Source organism: Polypterus senegalus, chromosome 12, assembly GCF_016835505.1.
Source record: "Polypterus senegalus isolate Bchr_013 chromosome 12, ASM1683550v1, whole genome shotgun sequence".
Taxonomy (NCBI): Eukaryota; Metazoa; Chordata; class Cladistia; order Polypteriformes; family Polypteridae; genus Polypterus; species Polypterus senegalus.
Window position 1 is genome coordinate 25,270,842 of NC_053165.1, and position 12,742 is coordinate 25,283,583.

Below are 12,742 nucleotides of genomic sequence, written 5' to 3' on the forward strand. Positions count from 1 at the left end.
TAAAAAATTGCCAAAACATTCTAAGAGGGGTCCACCTTACAAAAGTATTTTTTAAAATCATTCAGCCTGTTATCTATAGCCACAGAAGCAAAATCAAAATTTGAATGTACCGTTCTTCCTCATTCACTCTAAAGCCCTCATCTTGCTCACTGAAATTTCCACCTTTTCTGAGCCTTCAAATATGCGGTTCATGGAAAAAGGTATAAGAGTGATGACAAAGATACAGAGGATGTGCAGAAGTGTGTGCAAGTGCAAGACTGAGACTGGAAAAAGAAGGGAATTAATTCTTTTGCGTCTCAATGGCATAATTGTATGAAGGTTATAACACAGATTACATAGAAAAATAAGAGGTTCAGTACACACATCTAACTGACCTAAAAGAATGTTCAAAACAATTCAATCAATGAACTACTTTACATGCAATAACCAGAAATCACCTTCAGATGTAGGTACTCCCATAACGATGTTTGGCTGATTTTAAGAAAAAAAATTAGGTTACTTCACCAAGAGAACATTTTCCACAAATTAAAAGAATTCTACTGATGGTTGTTTACAAATTAATAGGAAAAACATGTTATTTTCAGAGAAAAGATTTCTTCCTAGAAAAACTCATAAATGTCTCCACTAATCTTTCTACATTGTATTGTTGAAAACTAGATATCAGCAGCAGGAAGACAATTCAGAACAACATTGAATGTGATCCTGGGAGTCCTTTGAGATCCTGCAGGAGTGTTTTGGTAACTCAGAAGGATAAGTTCAATAGTCGGGCACATTACTGTGGCCTTAATTTCTCCATCTGTAGATAAATGCATTTGAGGAAGTGCTGGTATAGTATTATAGAATTCTTTATAATGATAGGCTCTAACCTTTCCCTGATTCATAGTGCAGTTTGTCTGGGGACCTTTTAAACTTACGTATATTGGTTTATACAAATCTATACTAGACAGATCAAACAAAGTATCTTTGCTACCAAACAACGAAAAGCCACATGTCTACAAACAACACTATAGACATGAAGGACAGAGATGCTCAATTTAAAAAAAAAAAAAAAAAATACAGTAAGTGCAGCTCAGACACACGCACAGCCTCACTTAAACGTAAATACTTAAAAAACATACTTAGCCTTTAACAAAATTTCTCCCTGGTTCAAAAAGTCCAGGGAACTATTACTATTAATTATGTTATCTATTTCCTGAAATATTACAGGAGACACAAGTAGACTAAAAAAAGAAAAAGAAAAAAAAAAGAAGTTTTTACATCTTTGGTGTCAACTGCAATCTAATCAACATCACCTTGCTTAAGAATCATGGCTTTGAAATTTAATTTTGAGAATGGACAACTTTGTATTAAAGTAAACTACAAAAGAGCAGAGAAACAGGAAGAGAATAAAATTTCATCAACTGTTATTTTTATTGTAACCCAACTCTAGAAGCACAAGAGCTCCCTCACATTACTGTGGTTTAAATGAATGACATACTGGAGACATGGATGGCTTTGCCCCTTGAAACTATTTGGACAAATGTACAATTATATGCAAAGTTTACACATTCCTTTATTTGGAAGGGATTCCACATGTCAAGTCAAACATTACATTAGGGCGAGTTCTACATTAGTGCATTTCCAAGACTGTACTGGGTCTGCAGAGAGAGAGAGTTTGGTACTCAGGACTCCTCTCTTGGTTAAAGTGGGAAGATTCATCAAACTTTGTGATCAAACTAACTTTTGTTTTACATTCTGCACAATATCAGATCAAATTTATTTTTAAATAATGCTGTAGTAGTAGGGATAGTACTATTACTTAATGTACAAAATACAGTGAAATACAGATGCACATGGGTGACATGGCTTACTGAATGCAAGATTCTGCAGTATGTTTGTCTTTTGGCAATTTAACTCGGTTTATAAAGAAAAGTGATAACATTTATCTATGAAAATATTACATTTAATCAGAGATGTAATTATGAGTACACTTAGGGAAAAGTAAAAATCACAAAATAGGTCATAGGATTCTTCTTATCACCAGTATGGAACAGGAAGAAGCAACAAGGCGATGATCAAGGAGGAGTTGCTGTGAGTAAAAGTTTCAGTTGGTCCCATACAGGTAGGGAGAGGCCCAACTCTGGATTTTCTGTTTGAGTGGGAAGGGTGTGCCATCATGTATAGGTATCAATATGAGGGAGTTTTTCTATCATTACTCCTCTCCCCTCAACATTCTGGCTTTATGCTGTTTCACTTGAATTACAGTAAATGAGTTCTAATCATTTTTTTTGATTAAGAAAAAAATATGTATAAAAAGTTTTTTTTTTTCTTTGATCATCTTGCAGGAAATCCCCAATTGTTTAAACAAAAATGTGTGGCTTTCTGAGTAAATGAACAGTGTTACTCTATCTTGTGGTTTTGAAAAGTCATAAGCTGCATCACAAAAGCAATGTATGCAGCAGGGAATTATTGGGTGAGTTTTCACAAATATAAAACTAAAATTCTGACTAATTTCTACAGTTAAGATACAGTTGTTGGACTGAAAGAGATTACATTTTATTACACAGATAAAAGATACTTAATTTACTAATGCTAGACCTTTTTACCCCCAAATAAGCTTAGTTCAATGCACATTTTTTTGAATATATGAAGACCAAAAAATGATTCTAACACATATTTCTAAAAGATAGAAAATGATCACTAACATGTAACTTTAAAGGGAAAGCTGCGTAGACTGAAGAAGGTATCACTGTATGTTACTAACATGAGAACACAATATTGTTTTCCTTAGCATCAACAAATGAAACATCAGATTTACGAATGGTAAGAGGCGATTAAAAGCTTACCAACATATAAAAGGAAATTAAGAAACATGCGACACCCTAAAAGATCCCAAACACTTATAATCTGCTGCAAAAAATACTATTACTCCAATTGTAACAAAGTTCAAAATAATACTGTACAAAAATCAAAAACGGCAAGTTACACATTTAGAATATTTTCATGTCCCATAATTTCCACAATTTCCAGAGAAAAGTTAACAGTATGTTGTATATTCCATTTACCAAGTAATACATACAGTACAAGGGTGGTGCAGTGGAAGCGCTGCTGCTTAACAGAAAGAAGACCTGGGTTCATTCCCCGGGTCCTCCCTGCGTGGAGTTTGCATGTTCTCCTCGTGCATGTGTGGGTTTCTTCCCACAGTCCAAACACATGCAGGTTAGGTGCATTGGCGATCCTGAATTGATCCTAATGTGTGTACTTGGTGTGTGGATTTGTGTGTTTGGTGTGTGGATGTGTGTGTGTGTGCCCTGCGGTGGGCTGGTGCCCTGCCCGGGATTTTTTCCTGCCTTGCGTCCTGTGTTGGCTGGGATTGGCTCTAGCAGACCCTCGTAACCCTGTGTTAGGATATTTCAGGTTGGAAAATGACTGACTTACTGACATACAGTACCATGATTGACATACTAATCATAAGAGCAAATCTGAAACACTAAAGGGGAGTATTGTATATGACATTAGAAGCTACTCCTACTAGTAAAGACTGGTAAGAGGCAAATTAAAAACAAGCAGCTACATTTTACAAAGCATACTCTTGATGCTAGCAGTGAAAAGAAAAGTGTAATACCATCGAAAACGAATACTGCATATACATTTTAAAAAAAGACTTCTTATCTTTGTTCAACAGCTTATGTGTGAAAAAAATTTTTTTATACATTTATAAAGGGAAATGAAGCTAAAGATAGTTTATGAATGAAAACTTTTTTTAACCAGTTGCCCTTCAGGAAAATGCCTCCTGAGCACTTTCTAGTAATATCTTAAAAAGTGGAATATAATGTTCTTTTTGTTACCATTCAATAGCTACCCTAAAAAAAACACTATCACTTTAAGCCCATTATATGCCATTACAGCTCTGCACAAACAGTACAAAAGCACATTTCTAGACAAATTATGAAACTGGAATTGGAACTACATTCAGAAGACAACCAGTGAATGGTGCTCTCGTTAACAGCAGTAGTTGTCTAGTTTTTTTTTTTTACCTCAATCAGGGCAGAAAAAACAGTTATGAGCAGACAAGGCTGCAGATCATCATTAATTTTAAGGCAAACCAAAAAATACCTTTATTTTAGTTTTAATCAGAAAATTTTTGGATCCAACCTATAAGGAGAAACACACGATAAAAATGGTTTATTTCTCAATATAAACACTAATACATTTGAGATGCCAATGGGATTATGCAGAGTCAGATGTTGGTGAGGTCAGCTGTGAAACACTCTATATCAGGAACATATAACATTGCTGTGAATCACCTTGTCTTTTCATACCATTCAATTAATAATTTGGAGGTTTAGGAACAAAACACGCATTCATTTTAAAGAAACTGATTTTTCATTCAATGTACAAGTGGGTTACTCCCCACTTAATGTACCAGAATGCACAGTTAGGGCTTTTTAAATGCCAAGTACCCAAGATCTCTGATCCCTAACACTGCCCATGGTCTTTTGCCAGGACCTGCTTGCTACAATGTAGCAGTTTGACATCGGAGTCTAACCATACCTCAACCAGTCCCATTCCACAGCAGAGACCTACTTGATTCTTTGGCATTCATGCCTTCTTTCTTGTCAACTTATAATAAAAAAGAAAATTACATTAAAAAAACCAAAAAAAACAAAAGAAAATCAATGAGTAAATGCAGGTACTAAATTTCACAACCTTATAAATCAACAGGTTGAGCATAAAGTACCAAAACCAAAAGTTTAATTTAGCATGGATGAGAATTAAAAGCAGAAATCAATTTGTTGTTAACCAACTTGTGAAAACAAAAATCTGCAACTTCTGTAGTAATGGAATTACAAGGTCGACCATCCTGGATATTAACCTTTTGTACATAAATGGTAAAATATTAATCGGGGTACATTCCTGGTTTGCATTCCCTTCAGATATTGCTTTCGAAAAGGCTTATAACTCCCTCTGAAACTCTAGACATGTTGCTAAAGGTACTGCCAACTACAAATTTTCCGAGGGTTTTTCTAAAGATACTCCAGTTTTCTTCCCACAACACAAAACATATGTAACAGGTGACACTAAATTGACCTAGAGGAAGTGTGCCTTGTACATGCAAAAATGCATCCATGTGATAGAGAGAGAAAAAAAAAATCAAGATATTGTGCGATGTCATACACCAATGCAGGCAGGATAGGCTTTAGTCTCCACAACCTCAAAATGAACCAAGTAGGTTCAGAAATGCAATGGAAGAGCAGACATCTGTTTGTGCTTACCAAAGTGCTGGTTCCAACCCTTACCAACAGAGGGAAAAAAAAGATTAGCTCTCCTCATAGGCAGAATGTGTACTGTAACACAACACTCAAAAAAAAAAAAAAACTGTCCATGCAAAGTTAAAGTTTTATAGACTAAACTGCAGCATGGAAAGTACTGTAGAAAGCAGGCTTGCAGAAACCCTACCTTTTAAAATCTGTGAATATTCTCAATTACACATATGTGCGAAAGAGAGACATCTAGTGGAAAGCCATAAGAGAAGCTGCATGACATTTTTTTTCACACTTCAACATGAAATTGTACATAATTTTTATTTATTAGAGTACCTTTCCCATGCTCATATTTATACATTATTTCTTTACATGCTCATAAATACAAACAACATAAAATTTAAATAGTATATATACTCATACCTAATAAATGTATGTAAATAACTGTTATAATCCAGATTAAAAGTAACAAATTCCAATGTATATTTTTTTAAAACCTAGAAGGAAGAACTGTGTAGAAAAAGGCAATATTTTTATGTCACCGATAAAAATCAGAGAAAAAGCTGGTTAAGAGAATGGCCGATCCAATCAGTTCATAAACACCTAGTACAGTCCTGTATAGATTGCTTTATATTTGAACCAAATGCAAAATCTTACCACAGCAATAAAACAGCACCAAAAAGGGTTCTTAAACCAATATTGTCTGATACTACTGTAAGAACAGTGACCTGATCTGAAACCACTCACTTGTAATATCAAATATTAGTGACTAAATATTATAATAGCCATTTGTAAATTTGTGCCCAATTTAAAATATAAAATGACCAAAAACAACATAAAGTTGCACAACAATTGACACTCTGAACTTAGCTCTCACTCCAGTTTAATGTAGGAGGACAAGCGTGATAAAAATGTAGTATCTATCCATTCCATAGTAGCATGGAAATAGAGTCAGCTTATGAAATTCACAGAATTTTAAACATAGTTACTTTACTGTTACGGTATTTATTGTTGGTGGTATTACCGTCACTACTCTGTTTAAGACATACAGGTATTAATTAGCTGTACAATATACATGACAATAAATTTGAACTTTACCTCACATTTACCTAATAATCTTTACATTAAAATTTTACATATACAACACTACTATTAGTACTATTAGTAATAATGGCTAACTTTGAGCTTGAAATTTATACACTAGAATGTATATTAAAAACCTTGGTTCCATAAAAATAATCCCTTTGTATGTAAACTTGAGCCCACCTGTAACATATTGGTGTTTAACTTTCTGCAGGACACAAAAATGCAGATTCACTATTTGAACGTGAACTTAAGTTTTTTTATCTATGCTGTGTGGCATTTTCCAAATCTTTTGCCACAAGAATTTATTTTTCAATCCTTAAAAGTTTCACCTCAGGTAAACTTTTTGCTCAAAATGACCACCTTCAATCATTACCCTTTCCATTGATGTTATTGTCAGTTTTGCTCCTCTTCTTATCCTTGATAAAGTTTCTTTGGAAGGCACACATGCCTTCCTGCCATAATGTAAAAAAAATTATTGAAAATTGAATCTTCATATTTCTCTATGGTTGTTTTTACATTTTGGAAAATACAAAAAAATTAGATGACAAAGTGCAGTATCACTGAAGAGTTTTGACAATGAGATTCCAAGTTGCTGTTGACAGATGACATGATCATTCAACATCCTGTTTAAGTATGCTAGGCTCAAACTGGACATGATGATACAGTGCAAGTAACAAGAAAACATGTGAAATTATAATTAACAACACTAAAAACAACATCTATGATACAAAGTCATGCATGCTAGTGATGAGAGATTCTGCTTATTTTCTGTTTGATCCGATACCGGGCGATACTGAGGCCAGTATTGCCGATACCAATCACAATACTGGCGCTGCAAGAATGTTGTCTTGCGAATATATATATATATATATATATATATATATATATATATATATATATAATATATAAATATATATATATATATAATATATATAATATATAATATATATATATATATATATATATATAATATATATATATATATAATATATATATATATATATATATATATATATATATATATATATATATATATATATATATATATATATATATATATATATATATATATATATATATATATATAGAGTTCCAAAGATCAGACTAATTTGCTTGTTTATTAACAGAAATAATTAAACATTTTCAGGTGTTACAATCTGTTTGTGTTATATTTTTTTCTTGGAAAAGAATGTAAAAAGCATTGCATTTTTTTGCATGAAAAACTAAATTTTTATTTTTTACTGTGAAATGTGCAAAACACTGACGTATGCAGTCAGTGTAAAAAGTATTAAAATGACGCAAATATTTAGAGAGTGTCTCTTTCGAACTCATGAGACTCACTTTCAGATTCACTGTCCATTTCGCCACTGAAGACGGATTCACTTCGTCATCACTGCTGATGTCACTATCAAGAAAGTGTGATACTTGGGCTGCTAAAAACTTTTTAATGAGACGCAATTATTAGTAGGCATGCCAACAGGCGAGCAGAGAAGAAGCAGCTGTACTGTTGCCCAAGTTAACGCTCAGAACTACTGCTTTTAGCATTTTTTTTTATTTTTTTTAAAACAGCCTGAGTGACACTCGGGTCTAATACTAGGGCATGGGATTTAAAGATAAAATACTTTTTTTCCCCACAAAATGGACATAATAAATATATTTAAGTTTGAAAATATGTTCTATATATATTGTGGAGGCTGGCCCAGACAGGCGGACACGATCATGTCACCCACAAACATGTTTATTTACACGGTCACAGTCAAAAGTGCACCACAAAACCCCCAAAGTCATGGCCACATAATGACTTACTTTCTTCAGGCTGCCTCGTTGCCTCCTCCAGCAAGCTCAGTCCACTCCACTCCTGACTCTCACCTCGAATATATATATACATATACATACATACATACATACATACACACACACACACACACACACACACACACACACACACACACACACACACACACACACACAGCGCATCACTTTTTACACATTTTATGTTACGTTACAGCCTTATTCCAAAATGGATTAAATTCATTTTTATCCTCAGAATTCTACACACAACACCCCATGATGACAACATGGAAAAAGTTTACTTGAGTTTTTGGCAAATTTATTAAAAATAAAAAAAACTGAGAAATCACATGTCAGGGCTTGCAAAATTTCAAAATCCCTAGTAGCCCTTCAGGCAGGCACTCTTCAGTTTATGGTAGACCAAAATAAATTTAAGTAGCCCAAATAAAAAAGAGATTATTTTTAATGTATAATATTGTAAAGGAAACAAAACATCAATCAAAAAATTGTTAAAGCAAAAATTACAACAACTGTATAAAAATTACATTCATCAACTCAAATATTTGGTTCTAATTGAACAGAAATTTCTATGAACTTGTAAGAACTGTGTAGTCAGTCTGTGTCAGATACTGAATCTGAAATTTCCACTGAAGTCATGGATGAGAAAATGCCACTCGACGTTGAGGGCATAGCAACTCCTTCATCAGCTTTCTCTTCCTGTGCATCGGCTTCCACTTCACTACTTTGTTCTTGTCGGGGTTTTATGATCCAGGTGTCTTGAACCTTTTCCAGAAAACATCGAGAAACAAATTGACTTGTCAGGGCAAAAAGATTCAACTGTTTCCCCATTAATGGAGAGTTGCATGCAGTCAATCAGTGTTTCAGGGTGTAGAGAGGTACAATGTGTTGTCTTCACTCTGTTCATGCAAGAAAATCCTCTCTCACAGATGGCTGTTGATGGACTAAGTGTCAGCATTAATTTCACCAGCAACAAGATATGAGAGAGGTGTTCTGGATTCTCAGAGAGGAGATCTCTGTACAAGCAATCTACCTTGCTACCCGGTGTTCTGCAAGCCACATTTTTAGATCCATCCATTCTTGTGGAATTTTCTCTTTCTCTTCCTCATCTAGCAAACTGGCAAAATGTGCGACAAGATAATCCACTTCTTCATCCCCATAATTTGCCAGCTCTTCTCTGGGGTAGGGAAGGGATAAAAAACTTGAAACAAGAGAGAGGCTTTTCACGCAGATTTTTAAATCTGTTGCCCATGTACTTGACTGTGTTGTCAATAATCTTCTGAATCTTTGCACCAAAGGTGTCTTGGTCGCTGACATTTTGTGAGCCGAGTTCCACAGTAGCAAATGCTACCATCCTCGTTCGCTGTGAACTTTGTGTCCAAGGTTTTCTGGTATTCTCCTGGTTTTGTTTTTAGGCTGAGTAAGCGTGATGTGGTGCTCTCAACTAACTGATTTGTTCGTGTGATGTTTAGGTTATCATGCTGAAAATCAGTACAGCACTTGGATAAGATGGTACTGTAGTCCAACATGAAATGCAGGAAGCAAACAAATTTCTCAGTCTTAATCTCCTGCACCACCCCCTTAGACTTGGCTGCATTCTCAGACTTGATATCACTTCCTCCTGCCATGTTCTCCATATGAACAACAGTGGGAGTGTAATTTTTTTTTCCACAGCCTTCAGACATCTCAGCCGGCTTGGAAGCCACTGTGTGCTCTTCAGGCAACTGAAATGTGCCAGTTTGTCATTTAGCAGTTCACTTACTGTATTTCTGTCAGTTCTCTTTGCTTCTATGGGGAATAGTAGTACATCTTAAAGATGGTTTTCAGTGTATCTTCAAATTTCATCAGGTACTCACAGCCTTTCATGCTATCCAGCATGGCTAGCTCTAATTTGCGTGCCACACAGTGGATTGTTATGATGTGGGGTATCCTCTGTTTCAGTCTCCCAGCTACTCCTGTTTTCTCACCCATCAACACTGCAGCACCATCAAAATTTGCACACACTACTTTCTTTTTCCATGTGTCTTCTCTGGTACCCATTGTGTTCACTGCTTCATCAATAGCCTCTAAAATACCTGCAGCATTTGCACTATTGACTGGCTGACATTTGATCATGTATGTGGATATGTCACCATTATCTCTCACATACCTGACATGAACCAACTCCTGTTCTATTATACCAGTGTCTGTACTGCCATCTGCAAGAAAGGATAAGAACCTGCTTTCTTGAATTTCCTTTTTGATCTGGTCTCTTGAAGTTTGTGCTATTGCTCCAATAAACTCTCTGCAAGCATGGTCATTGAGGTAAGTAGAACCAAGATCTAGACCATTTGCTTTTTGAAGTTTGCAAAGACTGCTAAATTTTGCCAATGGTAGTTCACTCTTTGCAACATAGTAGCTGTTCTAAACAGCTTTTTCAGGACTTCTTGTTGTGCTTGGTTTATTTTTAGAATTTTTTTTGCAATTGGTGTTTGTTCTGGGAAAGACGCTGCAGACTGAGCACCAATGCATTTCTTGTGATGCAGAGATTTCTCATGGGTTCTGATGGGGTCTTTCCTAAAATTACTGGTCCCAGTAACAAAGGCGCTTGTCGAGTCAGAAATCGAGGGAAACTCACGACACACCCGGCAGAACATTATGTTATTTAGCTTGTCATATTTCAGGCAAAGAAATTCTTTTGTCCACGAAACCAAAAAGCTGCGCTTTCTTTTTGCCTCATAGTCTGATTTGTCATAACTTTTCCGCTTTGTGGTATGCTTTTCTTTGGCTGTCCCTTCTTCACCATGACCTATCTTATTTGGCTCAACAGAACTAAAATACCTGCGTAAATCCATCTATTTTTACACACGCACACACATAACGGTCTGTGATTTTTTAAAATCTCTGCGCAATCAACCTTTATCACATGTTTAAGCTTGCTGCGGGAGATTTCACTTGTCACGTTTGAATAGTAAGCTAATGAGTGACAAGACGATGTCAGAGGAATTGGTACGCAATTAATCCGTCACTGATCAATCAGTACTGCCGCTCTCTATAGTTTGCGCGATCACAAAGTGAAAGTGAAAGCAAAAAACAAGCGCGAATTCAAACTCGATTTCAATACTTCAAATGTTGATAGTGGCTCATTGATGCCCGAAAATGACATAATTACCCAGCTACATGTGCGAAAGAATACAAAAGCATCGACATATATTTTTCCTTCCAATGATAGCCTGACTGACAGGGCGAAGATAGATTTTGGTAGTCCGACTGGAAGACACAATAGCCCCAGGACGTCGGGCTAGCGATTTTGCGAGCCCTGCATGTACAGAAGTAATCACAGCCTTTGCTCAATACTTTGTCGATGCACCTTTGGCAGCAATTACAGCCTCAAGTCTTTTTGAATATGATGCCACAAGCTTGGCACACCTATCCTTGGCCAGTTTAACCCATTCCTCTTTGCAGCACCTCTCAAGCTCCATCAGGTTGGATGGGAAGCGTCGGTGCACAGCCATTTTAAAATCTCTCCAAAAATGTTCACTCGGATTCAAGTCTGGGCCACTCAAGGACATTCACAGAATTGTCCTGAAGCCACTCATTTGATATCTTGGCTGTGTGCTTAGGGTCGTTGTCCTGCTGAAAGATGAACCGTCGCCCCAGTCTGAGGTCAAGAGCGCTCTGGAGCAGGTTTTCATCCAGGATGTCTCTGTACATTGCTGCAGTCATCTTTCCCTTTATCCGGACTAGTCTCCCAGTTCCTGCCGCTGAAAAACATCCCCACAGCATGATGCTGCCACCACCATGCTTCACTGTAGGGATGGTATTGGCCTGGTGATGAGCGGTGCCTGGTTTCCTCCAAACGTGACGCCTGGCATTCACACCAAGGAGTTCAATCTTTGTCTCATCAGACCAGAGAATTTTGTTTCTCATGGTCTGAGAGTCCTTCAGGTGCCTTTTGGCAAACTCCAGGCGGGCTGCCATGTGCCTTTTACTAAGGAGTGGCTTCCGTCTGGCCACTCTACCATACAGGTCTGATTGGTGGATTGCAGAAGAGATGGTTGTCCTTCTGGAAGGTTCTTCTCTCTCCACAGAGGACCTCTGGAGCTCTGACAGAGTGACCATTGGGTTCCTGGTCACCTCCCTGACTAAGGCCCTTCTCCCCCGATCGCTCAGTTTAGATGGCTGGCCAGCTCTAGGAAGAGTCCTGGTGGTTTCGAACTTCTTCCACTTACAGATGATGGAGGCCACTGTGCTCATTGGGACCTTCAAAGCAGCAGAAATTTTTCAGTAACCTTACCCAGATTTGTGCCTCGAGACAATCCTGTCTCGGAAGTCTACAGACAATCCCTTTGACTTCATGCTTGGTTTGTGCTCTGACATGAACTGTCAACTGTGGGACCTTATATAGACAGGTGTGTGCCTTTCCAAATCAGGTCAAATCAACTGAATTTACCACAGGTGGACTCCAATTAAGCTGCAGAAACATCTCAAGGATGATCAGGGGAAACAGGATGCACCTGAGATCAATTTTGAGCTTCATGGCAAAGGCTGTGAATATTTACGTACATGTGATTTCTCAGTTTTTTTATTTTTAATAAATTTGCAAAAACCTCAAACTTTTTTCA